Below are 22,213 nucleotides of genomic sequence, written 5' to 3'. Positions count from 1 at the left end.
GCCCAGAAAGTCCTGAATGATTCACCTCAGCTGTTCAGGAAGCAGGAGAATGCTTGGCTGATGTATTGACAGTTTCTAACTTTCATACCAGCTGAGCCAATGTTATTTTGGGTCAATAAAGTTTGCTTTATTAAACCAAACCTGGTGACCCGGAGACCTATAGACTGATACCACCTGAACCCCTGTCGATCTTTTGATTAAAAAAATAAAAATTGCTAAGAAAGAACAAATCCATACCAGCTTTAAAACTAAACACACCTATGTTGCAACTTATGAAATACAATGAAGTGTGGAACTCCCTTGCACTTTATTGCTGGCTTTAGAAACGTGCAGTAAAATCAATTCTGAAACTCACAGATAACCAGTGAATGGCGGCGGGAATCGGTGTGATGTGGTCACGTAGTGTCTCTTTGATCTCTTAGTATGTGTTAAAAGCCTGGCTAAAACGTTTTGTGTGAATTGCATTCTCTGGATGATTCACCTGATTAATGCCTGTAAAGTGCGATGCAGTAGTCAAGTCTGACTGAGATAAAAGCTAGGAGGACCTTTTTCTTGATCTGTAGATGAAAGGACTGACCTGATCTTGTTAAATGTTTCAGTTGGACAAAGCAGGACAGGGGCACTTTAGTCACCAGGGCATCAAAAGATAACTGAATTAGAAAGTACACTGCGTTTTTTTCTACCCAGACTACATGAGAGATTGTCAATGCTGCTTGTGCTGCTCTGAGTTAGAGTCTTCTGCAGAAACATTTGGATATCTGATTCATTTCACTGAGGAAAAGTTGGTGTGTGGCACATGTGGGACATACAGTCGCATATCAATCATGTACCAACGGACATTCGTTCTATTATGCTTGGAGATGCCGCTGCCTCTCGTGTTCCTCTCTTTTGTGGGGTCCCCCAGGGGTCTTTTCTGGGTCCCCTTTAATTCACTATGTACTCGTGGAGCATTCATGCCTTTAGTACATATAACTTGAACAATGGCTAGAATTCCTCCCCTGTTTCTCCTGAGGGCACAGCGCCTTTGGCAAATGAGGCATGCAATGTAAAACACTGCTTAAAATAATGTTATAATAAAATGTTTAACAGCATTAGTAAGACTAGCTGATGAACAGCCCGAATACATTCAACCTGATTCTCTAAACCCTTAAAAATGTCTCCCCGAGGAGAAATACATGTCATTTACAACATTCGTAGGTCTAATCTTGTTGTGTGGAACAGCACACAAGGCTTAAATGGATCATCAGTGGAGCCATCAAGCAAAATGACACAAATTAATTGGCTAAATTGAGTTGTGTACACAAACCAGCGGTGTGACCTTTTACGTTTGTTCCTCGGTCAGACACCTGCAAACAGCAATTGTGGAATCACATGGGAATTCATGTGAGAATTGTCTCTAAAGCTGACTTCTAAGCATTAAGAACAGCTGCCAAGAGAGTATTTTTTAGAACCCTCTGCATTTTGTGCAAGGGATGTCAGATTGCAAACAAGAACAGATCGTGTCTACCTTAGGCTGAATAGACCCTGAGGTTCAGGCTGACTAATACCACAGTGTGTTGCCGTTTTTATACTGCAGTGGTATCAACTAAGAGCACAGATGTGTTCATCTTAGTCACTTAGAAATCAATTGTAGCATTAAGAGCACACTGAATCATTCTTTATTCCATGTAATGTCCCTAAAATGAGTTGCTATTCAAGAACGGAGAAGCATCTTGCTGTCCTAATCTGCCAATGACAATACCTGCATCTTCCAGCAGAATCAGCCGTCATTGTGAACGGCCACACTGTGCAAATTTGTTATACTACCTGCCAAAGAATCTCACATGTGCTGCAGGGATTTGAGAAAATTATGTTGCAAAGTGCCAGTCATTAGGAAGCTCCCAATTCACTAAGTTCTTACCAAGACAAAACTATTACTACTATCACAATAAGGACTTTTTCAAGTAAACATCATGTGAATACAAGGAGACCTGCAACCAGACTAGTGTTAGACAGTTTCTTTTTACCCACTGAACATGGATTGTGAATAGCAATGCATTCGTATTTTCTGATTTTCATTTTGGTTGATGGAAGGAATGGTATGCATTCAAACATAAGTTAATTGATGTCAGTCTTGGATGCAGGCTCTCTCTTACTGCCTGCATCCAGCTCACTGATAACAGCCAACCGGAGCTGATGTTGCTGGACACACCTCAAAAAACTACATCTGAGGGTCAGCCACACACAGCCCAATGACATCCAACGGCTGACTGTCAGCTCGGTGTGTAAGGGCCCTGCCAGCTTAGTTCTAGTGCATCCGTGATACATTCTCTCACAGGGTGTCTAAGTCGTTAAGTGGGGGAGGGATCCCTTTAAGGACACCGTGCCTATAGATCAACATCAGAAATCACAGCTCACAATGCTCATCTCTTTCAATAGTCTCTATGTATTACTCAAATTATTACTTAGGGGGGAATTACTATCCAAATGTGTGGCGATGGAATTGCCTCTCATCATCTGAAACCTTGATCTGAATATACACTTGTCTTGTCATCAGTGTAAATGCCCTGCCAGCTATTAAACACCTTTCAATTTTGACCAATTTAATTGCTAAGGTACAGTAGGATTGATTTTAATTATATCCATTACTCAATCCAAAGGGCTCTCATGTTTAGAGTCTTATGCGAGGAATATTTAATAAGACAATCACATCGGAAAACGCTTTCACACTTTCATTAGCGAAATGGGACAGGCCGAGCACTGTGAAGTACAGAGGAAGAAAGATTAGGATCACTATTGCTTTCCTAACCATTACCAAAAATGGGAGTCACTCTGTTTGATCATTTTGCTTGCAAGCATTCAAAGCATTAACTCGTGACAACATGGGCAGAGATTAAATATTCAGCCGGCAATTTGAGTTTACTTTAAATGGCCCACAATTGTGTTGATGAAGGTTCTCAGTCATCCAGGTCATGGTAATTCTAAGTGCTGCATCGTAATTAACTGGACTTGTTTCAGTTTGTTGAAGACATTTCACCTCTCATCCAAGAGGCTTCTTCAGTTCTGACTAACTGGAGGGGAGTTGCAGGCTCTTAAACTCTGTGTGGGAGTGTCCTTACAGAGTCGTTAAGGACATGTGTGAGCTCTGAGTTTCAGAGTTGTTACTTGTGGGTCGTTGATCCAACCGGCCTTAATGTGGGTTGCTAGGGCTAGGTGAGCCCAGGTGTGAATGGTTGTTAAGCTGTCTAGGGAGGGAACTCCCTAGTGCATCCCTACTGCATTGTAGGTGGTTGATAAGTGTTCAATTACGGTCGTTCTAGTACGACATAAATTAATTCTTGTACTCCTCTTTCGAACCATCTGTCTTCTCTGGTCAGGATGTTTACATTGTTGTCCTCGAAGGAATGATTTTTCTCCTTCATGTGTAAGTGGGCAGCGGAGTCTTGACCTGAGGACCTGCACAGATTTGTACACCGGGGAGACAAAACAACCCCTCCATTAACAAATGGCACAACACAGGAGGACTAACCCTCCAGTTTGTTAGAACTAAAGAGGCCTCTCCAATGAGAGATGAAACGTCTTCAAGAAAGTGAAACACGTCCAGTTGCCTATGATATACTGTAGCACTTAGAAGGCACACAATGCTGAGCCGATACAGATGTTTGAACAGATGTTATCTCTCAAACCGAGATTTGCTGTATACAGCAAAATTTGCTGTACAGTTATCTTACTACATATTTAATAATAATAACACAATTAACTTACATAGCACTTTTGCAAGATGCTCAAAGATGCTTCACAAAAGAAACGAAAAAAAAAAAAATCACATAAAGGGACATGTCATATTGTCATATTAAGAAGCTCGATGCAGATTAAACATGTTTCCAGATGTGACAGCACATTTGTGCCAGTGTCCTAAACATAGTTTTAACAAAGCTGTATTTTGAGATCAACCAAGTGATCAGATTAAAATAATTGTAATTGTTGAAATACCCCCTGCTGCTGTCACTTCATGAATTATTTAAAGTTAAAAATGTTTATATAATAAACGTATTACGGAATCCGCTTTCAAAGAAATTAATACCGAACTCTGTATGAAAACATGGATAAAAGGCCAGGCTCAAGGCGAGGATTTTTTTTTTTTTTTTTTTTTTACATTGCAGTTTTTCTATGTCATTTTCTCCCTCAAACTTCTCAGACCCACAGCTTTGAGGCTCTTACATGTTGCAAATGCTCATTTTCAAAGAGATTACAACACATATCTGTCAGAAGCAGAATTGCATGGATATTATGCATGGGGACGACTCAGAAGTCTGCCAGTGGGGAACACATTGCAGTGTGCCTGAACCATCACCAGAGATTACGGGTGACTTCTTAAAATGGGACAAGACCAGGCTCGCGGGGTTGACCAGGTTGGAACCAGCTGTAGACGTGCTTTAGCTGCACAATTACGCTTTATTTGCAGCACACGTAGATATGGAGGAATAAAACATCTATGTCAGCTACAAGTGTTTCCTGAAGCCATTGGCCTCATATGACTCACTGAAAAGACTTGATACCCTGTGGTGGCTTTGCAGAATCCTTTAGGCCATTAATACAGTAATGACACAAATACACTCTCAACCACACACACAAATCAGGCAAGGGGTCATTTATAGCTTTATTACACACTTTTTCAAACACAGTAAAGAAAACGTAGGTACTTAAAGATGACATATTATGAAAAGCTCACCTTTACAGTGCTTGTTCACATACATTTGGGTATCTGGAGTGCATAAAAACCTACAAAGTGTGAAATAAGACAACCCAGTCTTTTTTTACAGGCTGCATATAGGTCAGAAAAAATTGGATTCCACAAGCCATTCAGATTTTGGCGTCCATCTTATGTAAAGTGGGGTCTCATTTGATTTATAACGCCCCCAATCTGAGTATCTCCACCCATGGCTGGAGAACTAACACTCACATTATGTTGAAGGTAACAGGGCCCCAGCCTCAGACGACATCAAGTTGAGCGGATTTCATTATTTTTGATGGAAACACTGCGATAACAACTTGAAAACTTTTGTGTGTGCAAACTATCTCACTTCAGAGGGCTCGAGCAGCACAAAGCTGAGAGCTAAACACTCTGAGGATGTCAAGACTCAGTGGATTATCTTTATTCATCGAAATGTGATAGAAATGTCTTTGTGTGTGTATTTTACTACCAGACTTTTTCAGTACCTACGTAATTTCAAGGATATGTGAATTTTACCACAGACTGCATTATCAACAGGGGCCAGTGAGCTCAATCAATATCTGCTCTCTGTGACCTGACTTCAAACTGTAAATTTTGCCATGTTTTGTGTTGTATTACTGTATATTTGCAGGTCAGCCTGTTGAATTAGTTAGCATGTTGCTTGGCTAGTGTGGCTTCTCACAGAGAGCGTGGAGTTCCTTGGAGTGCAGATCTCACAGGACCTAAGCTAGAATAAGAAGACCTCAGGGATCACGAAACGGGCCCAGCGGAGACTGTGCTTCCTGAGGAAGCTGAAACAAGCCTCTCTCCCCATCAGCATCCTCAGGACCTTCTATAGTGGTGTGGTGGAGAGCGTTCTCATATATTGTATCTCGACATGGTACTCCAGCTGCAGTATGTCAGACAAAACAACAACAAACAGACTAATCAGCAGCTTCCTTCCACAAGCTATTTGATTGCTGAACTGCTGATCTGGAGCAATGCGCACTACTGCACTTCATGAGCCTTAGTCATAGTTTTAGTTTTAAATTATTATAGTAATATGTTGTGTGTGTTTATTGTGTTCATGTTATGGGATCCCAGAGAAATGCAATCTCATTTTTGCTGCACTACTTTTGTAGGTGCAGCTAAATGACAATAAAGCATTGATTGATACTCCCAGTCTGGGGCGATGTTGGACTCATAACTGTCTTATAAGTCTTATTTGAAAACAATTCAATAATGAGTAGTAGGTTTCATGCCAGTTACTGTATTTAAATGTTTTTTGTGTGTACAAGATACACTGGTCAAACTACAGGAATTCATGTGCTTCACCCAGCAGTGAGCTTTCTTACACCAAACAAAGACTGTTACACAAAGCTGGGCAGTGAGGCCAAGGCTGACACGGATCACATTCTTTCTCTTTGCAGTTAATTATGGTTAAGGAGCGGGTGTTGAGGTGATATTCATAGTAGAAGTGGAGCTCAAAAAACATCAGCAGCACTGACCAGAGACGCTGTGAGCACCGTTGGCTCAGAGCTGTGTGGACTGACCAATCAGGGCAGACTAGGCTTTTTCAGGAGGGGGGCCTTAAAGTGACAGGAGCTAAAACGTAGCGTTGGGAGAATAGTTGATGATCACTGTACTGTATGAGAAACTGAATTTTTTTTCAAAACACAACACAGCATTCAAGCATGTAAACCTATCATGAGCATAATATGTCTGTCTTTAAGTGTTTAAATAGAAGTTAAACTGTTTTTAAAAAGAAGACAAACTGGCTATGATTGCTAGCATATTCCCATCTAGCCATGTTAGCTATCATGCTAGGCATCAGCAGAATACCTCTGCTGATAATAATAAATGCCTGTTCCTAGTAAGAAAACACTAGAGCCAAAAAAACAGCAGAATCAGGGTAGGCTAGTGCAACAAGCAGGCAAACAGGCTGCTTACTCACCGGCTTCCTGGTCCTCAGGCGAAGTGATCTGCTGAGGCAGAACGGTCTGCTGAGGAGCTCATGATGACTTATCCTGGTTCTGCAAGGTTTTGGGAGATATCTGTTGTGGAAAATATGTCATGGTAATATTCACTGATTGATTGCTTATTGGATTGTGTGCACGATTGCATTGTCAATACTAATCTGACCGACTTGTGTCTTTATCTGCATATATAGTATAAAGTTAACCACCCACATGTGGTTGAGGCAGCTGTGATAAATTACTAAAAAGGGGTGACTGTCCACACAAGGGCCTCCTCACTTCTCCTCATATGTTTAGAGTGGGTGCTTGTTTGGGGAAGTTTTATTGAGATACATTTGTCAAACTGCATTTCCATTTGGAAAGCAAATTGTTCTGATACGTATGGACTCACTCTCCAACACAAGAGCTGTTATGTTGCAGCAGAGCATCTGCTCTTGTGATGCTTCCATCCAGTCCATCAATATTTGGATCACCTGAGCTACTCGATACGCAATATTGAAAGTGGGTATGGCACACTGTGTTCTAGTTGACCTAATTAAACCTCGTGGGGATTTCAGAGGATGTACGCCATGGTGCTGACTGGTGTTTCTACTATTTTGTCGACCCCGTTTATAACAACGACTGTAGGCTAGTGATAGAAGCAACTCTCAACACCACTCTAAAACTGTTTCAGCAAACACTGAACAATGAAACCTTTATGAATGTAGGATTTATTACAGGGCTGCATTAGTTTAGCTCAGTGTTGTATATTATTAGGTGCATGACTTTCTGCTTGCCCCTGGTTGTTGTGCTCCGCTGCCAAAAGGTACCTTAGCCACTTTATTTAAGTGGCTAACTCCAACAACACCGCCTACATCTAGTGACTAATGAGCTCAACCTGCGATGTGACCTCTGCTTTTTTTAAAGTACAAAAATAATCATCTATTCAGGCCAGTGTTAAAATATATATATATATATATACTATTAAAAATATGAACAAGGGACAAACCTAATTAGGCAAAAGCTTTGGTACACATGATGTCTTTACTTTCACTTCTGTTTTGTCACAACTGCACTGGCACAACTGCACATGCTTCCCTCTGTGCAGCGACAGGCGGTTGGCAGGCAGACTTTGATGCAAAATAATTCTGTTTCCAATGAGTTCTGTGGATTATCACCAGAAACTGTGTCACGAGTTAAATTGCCCTTATATCAACATTTGGTCAGAAGGAACACACTGCAACAACTCCGTGCTCGAACACATATTGGCCGTGCTCTGTCTATCAGAGCGAAGACAACCATCCATTAATTATGAAATTGATGAAGTTTAAAACCATTTTGATTAAACCCAACCCTGACAGTTGTGCTGCACATCAAAGCACCAGAAATAATCCATCTTCCGGATGAGATTCTGTCATCTGTTTGCCTCTGAATGTGAACATACTGCAGCATAGAAATGCAGTTCTGTTTAGGGGGCCTTCAATCTTTTCCATTGACATGTGAGCACGGCATAATAGCTATGACAAAAAAAAAAGATAATTGCCCAGTGGCAGTCATCCCAGACCCGGACATCACCAAAATCTGATCAACTGAACCTTGGGCCCACGGCCATCTGCCACCAAATTTCATCCAAATCCGCTGATTAACTTTTTTGGACATCTTGCTAACAGACAGACGACAACAAATGAGTGAAAATATAACCTCATTGGTGGAGGTAAATATCTTTAGCACAATATTTTAGCCATATCGCAGAGGCTGACAGCCCTCTATTCCAAGTGTCATGTGAGTCATTTTGCCGTAAACAAGACTGCCAACGCATCTGGGTCACTACACGTCTCCAAAGAAAATATCATTTTGTGTGTGTCATGTTGGTGATGGAGGGATAAAGAGAGAATTTTTAATTCGGTTTCACCAAAGCGATACTGTAACCACTTTGCTTCCTTATGCCTGAAAGCATGTAATTATGCTCCCACCCCCATCTCCCTCCCTCTCCCTCCCTCTCTCTCAGTCTCACAAACACACACACATACACTTACACACACACACACACACACACACACACACTCACACACATGTATATTTATGTTACATATGCACAGCATTTTGCATCTGGCTAGAATCAAGGTTTCCTCATTATGTTGATTGCTTCTTTAATATATTTATTGTTGCAAACTGCCACTATGTAAATGTAATTTCTACAGGTTTGAGAATGCAGGATGTGTAAAAGATCATTCCACCACATTCATACTCACACTATGCAGTTTTGGAGAAGAAATTCAAACTTGATAAATGAAATAATATATGTTTTCCATAACTGAATAAACAAGCTGTTCTCAGAGGAAAATAAGGTCCCCAGCACTGTTTGAAGCTAGAAAGGTGGCAGGGTCCGCCACATATGAACAAAGGAAAACAGGGTTAAAGGTCAGTTTGTTTATTTAATTCATTCAGCCGTGAGTTTGCTTTTGTTTAAAAACAAACTAAATAAATGAAGATCTTGCTCTTGAGTAATATTTCTTCCCTGAAACCATATAGTCCCCCCTGAATTCCTTGACCTTGAGGAATAATGACAAATATAATAGTTTTCTCTGCTGGTTTCAGCTACATAAAATAACTGTGGACACAAAATAGAGGCTTGTGAATTTTACCTTACTGCTTTGAAATTCATGTTATTTAGATTAGTGCACCTGCATCTAAAGAAAATTAACATTTACATTTGACATGTTTCCTTACAAAAAAAAAAGAAAAAAAGACAAATCGGAAGTCATGTGGGGATAGTTCATCATCAACTACCACATCACATCCCTTTATTTGCTTAATGGATACACTGACTTTTATGCATTGGTACAAAGGGAATTTGGAATAAGGCGAACCGCCGTCCCCTCTCCGCATTTAGAAGCCATTCAAGTTCATGCTTGAAATGCACGCTTATAGTTTTCCTACAGTAAACTTATTTTCTCCTCAATAAACTCCCACTTCGAGGATTAGGAGTTACACAAACGGGCCTCATCCAATAACGCAAGATGGGGGAAGATCTCCCACCCACTGACTCATTACTTGGTAATGCCTTTAGTCAGCTTTGATTGCTTGCCTCCATTTCAGATCTTCATTGCAGATGGGCTGCTCAGTCTTATCGTGCATTCATGAGATGGCATCTCTGACCACATCTCACTTTCACTGTATTGTACTGTGCTGAATGTATGGAAGGAGTGACACAATCCACCAGCCCGAGTGCCTTTGCTTTCTTATTGATTATAAACAGTTTGTAAACAGTGTGTTTTCACTGCACTGCACCAAGCCAAACACTGGGAAATACATCTTTTTAATTTTGGAGTGCTGACAGAATGAGATAATATTAAGCCATACATAATAAGCCTTAGGCCTAATTTTCATTTAAAATGGATACATACTGTGCCCCTGCTGTGGCAGAAGACATGAAATTTCAATCAAAGCATAAATTAAACTCATATTACACACTTAACATGTAGCCATATTAATGTAATCATTATAGTTTAATAGCATAATAAGGATGAATGGTATCTTGAATTGGATTTAATAGCAACAAGCAAGACCCTTAAAAAAAGTAAAACTGCAGAATACACAGTACTGCCCTCATAATGTTTTGCAAACACTGAGTTTTATAATTATTTTCAAAAATAATTAGAAAAATTACAGCAAAATCAGGAAAAAAAAACATGAACAGGTGTAAAAAAGTAAATAAAATGAATATGAAAATGTAACTCAAACATCAACACTGTGAGGATATCTGAATGGTTACTCTCCTCTAGCTTCAATTAATTAAAATACCACTGCACAGCGATGGATGAGCATATGGTGAAACACGCTCGCTGCTCATAATAAGACCAATTAGAATAAGAATTAGCTGTACATTTTGTATCTATATTTCTGTGTGTCGTGACCCGCGATGTAAGCTCCACTATGCCTGCAAATTCTGTTTTCCAATCCAAGGAAGTGTTTACGGTGACCTGAGATCGGGTGAAGTGAACTCATACATTTTCCATGCAGCTGTGCCAAATTGACTGTAAAAATCAGAGCGTGTAAGAGCGCATTCCCACTGCAGGTAAGGCTTTTGAAAAATCAGCTGCATGTCATTACTGCTGGAGAAATGTAGCTATTAGAAGAGCAACAGTTTCTTGCAAAATGTTCCTGGAAAAGAAGTGAGGAGATCGGAAGATGACGAATTAAAAAGTTATAATGTTGCTGCTATATCAACTCTTGAGAGTTTCACACTCTCTGTGATCACAATAAAGGTTACATGTGTTATAGCATACATATATTTTCTTTTTGTCCTTAGTTGCTATTTTCAGTCACTGTTCTTAATTGTTGCTCTTAGCCATTGTTACAATCACTGCCTTCAGTGATTGTCTTTCTGTTTTATTGCTAGTTTTCATGACTATTTTAAAGCTTTAAAGATTGTTTAATTCCCCAAAAGCCAAACCAGGGACAAGGACTGAAAATTAGCCTCGGCTAGACGTTGCTGCATTTTAATTTGATGTAACGGTGCCCACATGTATTGTCCCTGTCACATAAACTGATAAATAGAAAGTGAATACATAAATATGGTGAATTCTTTAAGAAATGAAGAAATCTATTTCCTTGGAGTTCATTTATTGTTTATTCTGCTTTGCTCTCTGTGTCCGGAGTTTAAGACATTCTAATTTAAAGTGCACTGACCAAAGCTGCAGAAGCGGACACATGACTTCCTAAGGAAGATGGATTGCTCTTTCCTCGGGAACTAATTAGCCAGAGTCTTCCAGGGCCCATGTTCAAATGCCAAGTCCTGAAGCTCCATGACTATAGGGGAGACGGCCAAAGAAGGATTCATAAAAGAGGCAGATACACAGACGATGCTAATTGTTCATTATGAAAGCTCTTTGGAGGCCATTTGAGTTGTCTATTCTGAGGTCAGTTTTGTTCAAACTGACTAAATTTCTTTCATTTTGAGGGTTGGAAATCCAAGTCGATGCGTCTCAGAGAGAAAGCACTTTATAGTGTCTCTCCAATTTTGTGCTCCAAAAAGACTTCCTGATGTTATGGTTTCCTTGTGGGAACCCGCTGCACTCCAAGGACTTTTGAGTAAGATTTAAGGATAAAATTTCATGATGTAATTTCGTGAAATTCTCAATGACCAAACGCAGGATCAGAATCTAGCTTTTCTTTCCTGTCGGAGGTACGGTTCAGGATATAAAAACTTGATATTTCTTTCATTCGTCATCAACCGGCAAACCTGAAATGCACAGACGATCCAGAGTGTTAAAAGTATAAGTACCTCTTCAAGATCTTTTAAGTAGATGTAATTTTTCCTCTACAGGTGTTTGCATTTTGAAACCATGTTAATTACTTCTACTTGGATCGCCTACAAGAGTCTGAAAGAAGTGTCGCATTTTTTTCACGCAGTTTCTTTTAATGAACATCTAACACTCACATGTAACCTCCACTCATCACACAGTAGATGATGTGTCATGATCCATGTGCTATAAGTGGATTTACCCATTTGCGGAGTAGTGAGGTAGGCTGCAGCAATAACTGATAGTGTTTTCTGACACACTCCATTTTGATTTCTCTCTAGTGAATTTGAATAGCACGCTGAGTGATACAATGGCTAATTGGCTGATCCATCTCGACATTAAAGGCATTTCATCGCACACTTAGTGTCTTTTCAATAGCATTCAATGTGCCATTACAAGAATTCAATTGAAGGTAGAGAAAGTAATGGAATGGCACAGAAATGAATAGTCATCAAGTACTTCAAATCATCCACAAGCTATCTCTGAAAACTGCCAGTGTGACAATAAGCATAATTTGTCTTTCAGTCATCCACTTCCAATTGTTGAATCTGTGTGATGACACTTCTGTGTAAAAACCCACATTTTTCCATGTACAAACACACACACACACACACACACACACACATACAGTATATACACTGATCAGCCGGCGCATTAAAAACACTGACAGGTGGAGTGAATAACATTGATCTTCTTGTTACAAGGCGATGCTGCGCTAGGGTCCATTTACTCATGTGGATGCTCTCTGACAAGTACCACCCATCCGACCACCATTGCAGAACAAGTCAACCCATCCATGGCTCCCTGAAGGCAGTGGCTTCCCCTGCAGGACAATGCACCTTGTCCAATCCATGGAGGCCCCACAGTGGATCCACGCTGAGACATTCCTGAACAGTTTTGGCAGTGTAGCAGGGCACACTGTACTGCCATCAGGACTATGCATATATACTATACATATATATACAGTATATATAGTCTGTCATGGCTATGCATGCAGAATGGCTCATTATGGTTATTCATATGTTACTGTTGCACAATGCAATTACTATGATAGTGGTCAGAAGAGGACTCCTTGTACCACTCCATATTCAGGGGGACTGTATGTTTAAGGGATGAGATGAAACCTAACCTTGAGTATTTACTGAGTGCCTCTTAGCTTCCTTTGCACTCCTCAAATCTGCAGCTCTCACTCATTTCGCCCTGAGGCCATGTTGATGCTGAAGGTGGGGGTATAGAGCCCCAGAGACAGTCACGCTACTCTTTCATTCATTTGTGTTTCATGTACAGATTCTTATCCACCTGTGCTCCCACTCACAGAAGACGCATCTAAGACGCGGCTTGTGAATATTCATGAGGAGAAAATAAAGAGGACAGAGAGAATCTTTGTTGGTATGTTTTAATGTTATAATGACCAGGAGGAGCCTGCTGTGAGACTGTGTTTGTGAGGGCCTCAGGGAGGGTCTCTTTATTACATGTGTCTCACCAAAGGCTATCTGTGTACTGTGTATGCTACTGACTGTGACAAGAGATGGTCCAGAGAGTTTCTATTGTTGAACCGTGAAAGCAAAAGTAGCCATTATTATTCTTTCATATTTATTTTTTTTATTCATAGGAGGAGCTTCTGTGTCCTGGTTACATAAGAGAAACTGCACCTGTGAGTGTGTGTCTGCCTCTAAGTGTACATGTGGGTGTGACGGCGTATGCGCGTGTATCTGCACGCATGCACGCAGGCCTCTGTGTGCAAAAGTACGTGGGTGCGATATGGATTAGTTTGAGTGAATACTGCTGTGCACAGTGTAGCTAAACCCTTAAATGGGATTAATTCAAGGTGGGCTCATAAAATGAAAGATGCCATTTACCTTGGGTTGGTGTTTCCACCTAGATTTGCTGCCTTCAGTAAGCTCCTCTTTGAAAAGTAACATGTTTTTTTTTTGTTTTTTTTTACAGTATGTTCGTTTACGTTGTACAGTAATGTGAGTGCGTGCGTGTGCATCATGAATAGGGGTTAAAATGTGAATCTGAATGGAGAGCAAGGTAATTTACCTTTTAAACTCAGTATTCAAGCACATGCACTGCTGAGACAATGCAAGGCATGGAAGCTACTTAGTGGTTGGTGTTTTACAACAATCTCAAAAAGAATGTAAATGCATACATATTTCAGAAATGACCTCCACGGTTCATATTTTAAAAAACTGTATTGCCAGACAGAGGGGTCAGCTCGAGTCAGAGGATTTTAAAGCCCCACTTACCATGAATATACTCTACCTCTTCTGAACGACTCTCTGTAGAGTATTACTATAATCTTTACTCTTTTACTTTACCATCGCTTCAGTCGCTTGAGTCGAGGAATACACTGAAAAAACTGACAAAATGACTCTGAGAAAAGGGAGTTGAGCCGAAGCTGAGTGAATACTCGGATGATGGGAACTAGCTGCTTTCAAGTGTGACCGCCCCCATTTACATCGCCGCTCATCCGCGCCGCATGTTGTTAGCATGAATATGATCGGTATGGCGCGGCGCGTTTATTCTTATTTTCTTCATTTGATGGATTGTTAAGTCAGCAGTGTTGTTCTGAGCTGCAGAAATGAAGCTTGAACCATTTCTTACAATATTAGGTAGAGGATTCAAGGAAAGTGAATTTATATTTTGTCTTTTACTCTTTCCCTTCATTTAAACTAATTACATCTCCGCAAATTGCTGTAATTAAGTCATTTATTAGGGTACTTGTGCTACTATTATGTAATCTACTCAGTTAGTTTTAAAATCATAATCGAGTACAGAGTACAATTTGAATTAAAGCAGCTGAAAGTGTGAAATAGCTCTATACAGCCCTGCTAAGTTTTCTAGTATCCCTGCCCACTTTATCCAATCAGGACAAAGAACTCCATAAAGAGGCGGTCCCGTCTGTTCTGGTAGAAAACAGAAGACGAAACAGAAGAAACAGAAACATCTTTTTTACTGAATGCTGCTATTGATAATACATTACACACCAATGGTTAAAAAGTAACTAATACTCTGAGTAGTGTCTGAGAATACGACTTACTACTTTTACTTGTAATTCAGTAATTTTCAGTAATGTAACTTTACTCATACTTGAGTACAGATTTTCAGCACTCTCTCCACCACTAGCTTTTTGTCAGATACTCAGTGTTTGATGTTTCCTATGCAGGGACTCATAAGTGCTACAGCTGCAGTGCACTTGAACACACAGCTGCATGGTACAGCCTTGCTGCATTTGATTGCAGTGACACTGCATTTCCCTTCCAGAAAAGTTGTGCATATCACTGAACTCCCTGTTTAGGTACGACAGTCCCACCTCTGGTGATAGGGACATGATGTATGTGATCAGTCATTTCCCCGTGTAATTTACTGGCAGCTGATTTTTCGGAGGTTAAGCAATTAATTTCATCCACTGAAGTCTGACTCCCTCTCTGGTGACTGACTTGGCTGTACAGAGGAATTTAGATGAAGTGACACATTCAGTGACACTGCTCACAGAGCAATCTGAGTCAACATCAACAACCTGAGTTTTAAGATAAGAAGAACGGTGAAAGATGAGTGTCTCTTACTGCACCATCTGGAACAGATGATGAAGTGCTTAAACATCCAGGAAGTATTAAGAGGAATAAAGGTAACATCAGTTAATGGATGGAGACACCGAGAATGCATTAAGACAGTGAGATATCTCTGTTTCATCTCCTGCACTCTGCATGCGGCCGGGATACAATAGCTACGGAGGTGAGGTTTACGTGAACCACCTCATCTGAGGCTGTTCACCACAGAGGCAGGGCTGGTTACAGACTACAGTGGCTCATGCTGGTGTGTCATGCCCCCTGCATGGATACTTTGACATTCACATAAAGGACAGGCTTGGTAAAGCCAGTTATCTCTCAGTCCAGTGACAGCAACGGTCGTGTGGCTGGGAGGAGATGGGGATGCGTCCTTCAGCTGTGTTTGTGATTCGCTCTTAGACACGACAGCAAAGATGGAAGCTCCTCGGGGGATGAGTGTCTTCATTACCAGAGCCTGCCGCTGGTGAAGGATGGTTTAAAGTATACTCCATATGGCGGACAGATAGATAGATATCACAAAAGAGCATATGTGCCCTTCCCCCCTTCTTATGATTTCCGGACAGAATGAAAGCCAGAGATTGTCTTGGTATTTTGACCCTGACAGGCCTTTGGAAACAGAAACACTGTCGACCGCTGATAATGGAAGTTAAGAGAACACATATCAGATACAAAAGGGATATTTGCTTTTGTTTATTTATTCATATAGACAGGTCCACAGGATATTTTCTTAGAGTCTGTGCCACCACACAGTGGATAATCACTCTAATTGCCATAGTAAATGTTATTTTAGTACGTTTCCGCAAAACCACAGATAAATTCAAGCTGTACGTGTCTTTATGTTGCAAGTTTACATTTGTTTTTGTTGTTGATTTTCGTCCCCACAAACACGTCTGGAAATGTCCTGAGGTCTCCTACAAAAAACCCAGTTTTGGTCACTGAATGTCCCCTGCTCTCCTTAGCCAGTGGTGTCCGATGACAAATGCCAGAATGCAGACACAAACTGTCCTCGCCCTTTTGGCAGCCTGGTTGTCTGTCTACAAACATGTCCCCTCCACCTCCTGATGTGAAAGTCAGTTAATAAACATGTAATGTGAACGTGATATGACACATTATATACAAATGTCTATATGGTACGTAGCCTATAACACGTCAAATCTGGATTTATCTGTAGTCTGCAGAAATGTTCACTGCTAAAATCATATCCTGGCGACTAGGCTATTAATTTGTCATGTATGGATTCAAAATGTGTTTGGCCTGTCTTGGAAATGTAAACATTGGGTGTATCAAGGAACTTAAAAAAAGAGAAAAAAGAAACAATGATGACACAGCCATCAACTAAATTGGTATCGACTTTTTCCCGTCCTGTCTAAATAAACAAGATTTATAAGATAATTTATAAGTTAAGAAAAGTTATATTTTCAGAATTTGATCGATTTGCTTTTTTGATTATAATGGAGATTCTGTGTCTGTATAAATGTAATAATTGCAATATATTTCAAACCTGAAGACAGAAACTTTGTATCTTGGGTAATAGCCAGAGGCAGTGTTGTGAATAACAAGTGACTGGTATAAATCCATAATGGGCAACAATATCCACAGTAAAAGACAACGGTTGTGGAAGCTTCCATGTTTTAACTAATGTATTTGTGTTCTGTCCCTCCCCACCTGGTCTCCATACGTTTTCTAAAATGAACATCATGTATTAAAAATGTGAATAAACAATCTGGGCACTGTCAGAATTACACAAAAAGGACCAAAACCAAGACACACAGGTAGGCAGGTACTATAACAGTGAGCTCAGTGAGCCGATCCAAAATCCCCCCCAAAAAAGCTATAAAAATTTTAAAGCAGGGCACTAAAAAATGGTGATAAAAGTAACAGAAAAACTGAGGAATAACCAGAAAACCACGAGGAACAAATCAGGAACACAGGGAACATGCAAGGACCAGGGAACAGGCACAGGAGCAGAGGAGACGTGGACAAAAACAGGGCTGACACGAGGACGAAAACAGACAAACCGACAAAGAGTGAGGGAACAACACAGGCTTAAATACAAACTAACCTAATGAGTGGATGGGGTGCAGGTGTGGGGGGAAAATTAGGATGAGGGGGAACACAGGAACACTGGAGGGAAACATAACTCTGGGATCACAGGAGAGCAGGAATTAGAAAGTCAAAACAAGACACAAGAGGATGTAACTACAAAATACAACAGGACATCAACAAACCAAAAAACCCCAAACCACGAGAGGCACCAATGACCACACCTCCCATGGGAGTATGTAGGCAGCAGATTCAGGCAGTAGTTTGAAAACTGTTTGGAGTAAAGTGGCCTAAACCATTTTATCTGATTCTCCAACCTTTGGTGAATATTTTGAAAACTTATCAAACTGAATATTTGCTCAGATGGTCCCTTCATATAATCCTGGACACCGTGACAAATACCATGACCCCGTGCATCATGAATTCTATAATGTGACCTTAACATCGTTTACCAGCACTAGGTAACCTGCATTCACATAGACATACAGATGTTTGGAATATCTTGTGCATCGTGTTGAGTGTGTGAGCTCTTCGAGGCACTGCATGCATAATCAAGAAAAGAGTAATGAAAAAAAAAAAAAACACTTTGCCGGTGCCTCATCCAAATATGATGCAAATGCAAATGCTACAGCGTGGGAAGGTGTGAAAGCAATTCTAGTCAATTCACTCGCTGCAGACCATTCTCTGTCATGAAAATAGGCTTTTTAGTTGATATGATCCTGTTAGCCACAAAATCTGGTGGCGGAGTAAAAGTGATGCAGATGCAAATAGTCACGAAGAAGTGTCCTGTACTCAACAATACCTGTTTATCCACATGACAATTATTACATTCATAATGGGAAACATGGCCCACTGTGCTTTCAGTGTCCCTCCATTGTCCCTTTGCCGTGAATGTGACAACTGACTCACTTTACAACACAGTATACTACATTGTGTGCGGTTATGACTCATTAAAAAGCAGCCCCTGAATTACTCTGAGCCAGGTCTGATAGCAAGTTACTACAGAGCGGACTATGAATCATTAGATAATTACCACTGATAAATATCTGTGAATCAACTTACTGCTCACTTTTTCTTAAAGCGTAATTCCCGATTAAATATGAATCAGCGACTGAGCAGCACAAAACACAAAGCTTGCCCCCACAAGTAAAGTGATACATTATACAGAGTAGTTGCCAAGAAGTCCCTCAATGCTGCATGATTATGACTCACGATAATTATGACCACTGAGTTTTTAGAGGGGGATTCATAATAAGATCCATAATAACAAACCAGATAGCAGGATTATCAAAAAAATCTTTTAATTCTCATATTCAGGCCACATATAACCGCGTCATATTTCTGTGGCATGCTAACATCTTAAAAATGTATGTACGAGTTTAAGTAAGCTTAAAGAGATGACCATGAAGATGAGTTTCTTGTCCGTGCGGGCCACCGTAGCTTCTGTAGCTTCTCCAACGTCTTCAGAAAGGGAGGGGTGAGTGAGGGAGTATTGCAATCTGGAACCTCACCGCTAGATGCCACTAAATACTCCATATATTACACACTGTACCTTTAAAGGTCAGTGGTGCCACCAGAGGTGCTCTTGAGCAAAGCCCCTAACCCCAACTGCTCCAGTGGGTAGCTTCCAGGTGCGAGTGTGTAACTGTGTAAATACGATCCTGAAAAAGAGATTATTGCTCTCAGTTTGTGTAAAATGTTATCGTGATTATCATATGGACTCTTGAGTTATGGCCAAACATGTGCTTTGTGAGGTCACACATGCTTAAAATATGGCGTTCACGAGATAAGGACGTCATGAGGTCACAATGGTCTTGACCTTTGACCTTTGGCCACCAAAATCTACATCTTATCTAACATCTAACATCTAACATCTATATCATATTTAAAGAAATTCCCTCAAGGTGTTCTTGAGACCGACAGATGGACATCCCAAAAACATAACCCCTTCGTCCGTGGCTGTTACCGACATGGAGGCATAAAAAGTCTCTTTTATAAGATGATAGCAGGTGTGATGAGGTGATCAGGTGTACACCGATTACAATAGGTGAGATTTTCCATGAATGATTATGTCATTTCCCAGAGAATTGATTAATGTGAAGTGCTTTTATACAATTTGATCTATTATCTTTAACATAAACTGCTTCAGAGTGGGTTAAGTTAGGAGAAACCTCAGGAATAAAAGTAGAAATGATAATAAATAAAATTCCCTCATATTTCAACTGTTCAGGAATTTAAACTCAACGTTTCACTGCTTAAAAATTTGCAATGAAAGTTTAATGTGTCTGTAGTTCTACAAGTTCTGCAACAACGATGCCTGTTTTGAGGTTACTGCTCGACGAAGAAGTTTCATCCTTCTGATAAAACGTGTTTTCCAGCGGGCCGCCATCCACTGTGCTCCATCATTATTATGATAATCTGTCACGGTACATCAAACAGCTTCTGGCTTATAAATTATAAAGATAATTAATGGAAAATGTTTGTCAGAGTGCACCAGCAGGACCCCGATGTCCATCGTTTTTAGCAACGGCACCACTTGTGCACATCGTACAAGGTGGTAAATATTTACCACACAATGCCGTCCATCAGCCGACCTGACACACACTCTGTGGCTCGAATACTGAGCCCATAGAGGGAGGAGAGCGGCAGGAAACAAAGCAGATTCACTAAAGTTAATGTACTCTTTTGTAGTCCTTGTACTTTACACGAGTATTTACATTTTCTGCAGCTATACTTCTTACTTTTCACTCAACTACAGTTACCTTAATTACTTATAACTAAGATTAATTACCATTAAAGCATCAATATTAATAATCTAGTAATAGAGTTTATATAATTTTGGAAATGGAGCATGCATAATGAGTATTTTAACTATATTTTGATGTTAATATATTTCACTCTCAGTTAGTAAAATATGAATGCAGGACTTTTACTCGTAAACGGTATTTCAGCTCTGTTGTGTTGCTGCTTTTACTGAAGTAAGAGATCTCAACACTTCTTCCACCTCCACATTAAATCAGGCTCCACAGTAAATTCCATTCATTGCATATATTTGACACATTTATGTGGTTTATATGAGTAATTGCAGTGTCATTACTCTAAAAGGATACGATGACATGCAAAAGTCCTGCAACACCGACCAGCATAAGCCATACAATGAATGGTTTATTGCATCTTAAATCAAATAAAATATCTACGTATTAGAAACATCCATATTTTGTCACTTGTGATTTAAATACTTGTGTCACACTGCATATTTGAAATATGTATAAATACAGCTTAGGGATGTACAGTTGTGACCAACACTGATTTTGACTTTGACTGACTGTTTTTCTCTGGCTCCAGATTGGGATCCAGTGGCATCGGAGGTGATGTCGGAGCTTAGAGAAGTGAGGATGTTGGGAGTTCCTCCTGTGTCCAGTGTCACAGTGTAGAACAGGAGATAATGTCAGCACTGTCGGGATTAATCTGCCTCAGCTAAGGGCAGAGATTAAGGCCATCCATGAAAGTGGGACAACGTGGCATCAGTGCTTAGCTAGATGGAACTGAGCCTCACCAGCTTGAACAGCGCCGCCCTGTGTGCTCAGAGAAAAAGGTGCATCCATCCTACCACATGAGATGATATTTCACTGCCTGTTGCCTCCAGTAAACATGCTCACAAATCCATATAAAACATCTCTTTAAAGTTTACATTTGTGTCAGCACACGCTTGGAAAGAGCACTGTGTGAGAGCTGTGTTCAAGTCCCAAGTGTCATAATGTTTTGCTCATAAATTTAGGACATCCTCATGGATAATTAGAAGTGTTTGACTTGTAAATTCTAAATATCATTATTACAGCCTCCTTAACCCATCATAACTCAAAACATGGCCTCACATTCAGCAACCTTTATCATCTTCCCTTCTGCTGTTCCCAGTGACTCACTACTACTCATACGCCAAACCCTTTAAATTAGAGTTAATTGCAGTGAGAATCATAAACAAGACACGTGCATATTAAGAGCGGCTAATGACTACAGAACTAGCTGATAATTTGTGCATAATAAACACTTTTGCTACTCATGCTGACTGAAGAGACACGCCTTCATTACACTCTCACATGTCGAGATAGCCGCAGTCTTTGCATTGATGCTGCTAGAAAAAGCACCTGAAAATCAACCGGTTAATTACTGAGCCAGGCCGGGGCTAAATCGGTAGCAACTGTCATTAGTGGAGCCAAGCCGCATCTCAGAGAGTGGGAGTGACACGTTTATTAGTTCATGCTGACAAATTGGAATCAGATCTGCATTCTCTAAACACCAAATCACATTCTTTATTGTGGGTTACTTCCTGCTTGTCTTATTGTATTCAACATAGTGCGGTCAGCAGAAACAGATAATACACAGGCATTATCTTATAATCTAGCAGATTATGGTTTTGTTTTCTGCATTATATTTTTAGTGCACACACAAAACAAACAATACTGCAACAAGCTAGTTACTTTTCCCTGAAAGAGGTCTCCCTTTTGTAAGAGGTCATAGTGACTCTGAATTGAAGTTTCTTTGGTAACTTCTACGCTCATGCTGTAAAGATGGAAGAGCAGAGGCCCAACCATGGTACTCACAATGAGTTTAACCATCTTTAACTTAAAGCTGGGTTTGGTAAGA

General features: G+C 40.3%; 1 protein-coding gene across 8 annotated transcripts in view; it reads right to left on the bottom strand.

Annotated features, from left to right (window-relative positions):
• The window catches only part of igsf21a (immunoglobin superfamily, member 21a), a 332,744-nt gene that overhangs the window by 195,954 nt on the left and 114,577 nt on the right, over positions 1-22,213 (bottom strand). For 2 of the 8 annotated variants that reach the window (XM_084348939.1, XM_084348932.1), the window contains one exon: positions 6,648-6,747. The exons of the other annotated variants lie outside the window; for them this stretch is intronic. The gene's annotated coding sequence lies outside the window, so the exon portion shown is untranslated. The remainder of the gene's footprint in view (positions 1-6,647; positions 6,748-22,213) is intronic. 8 annotated transcript variants of the gene reach the window in all.

Source organism: Pagrus pagrus (genome assembly GCF_965226575.1).
Source record: "Pagrus pagrus genome assembly, chromosome: 3".
NCBI lineage: Eukaryota > Metazoa > Chordata > Actinopteri > Spariformes > Sparidae > Pagrus > Pagrus pagrus.
Note: the sequence above shows the minus strand (reverse complement) of the source record. Positions and strands in the feature narration are given on the sequence as shown.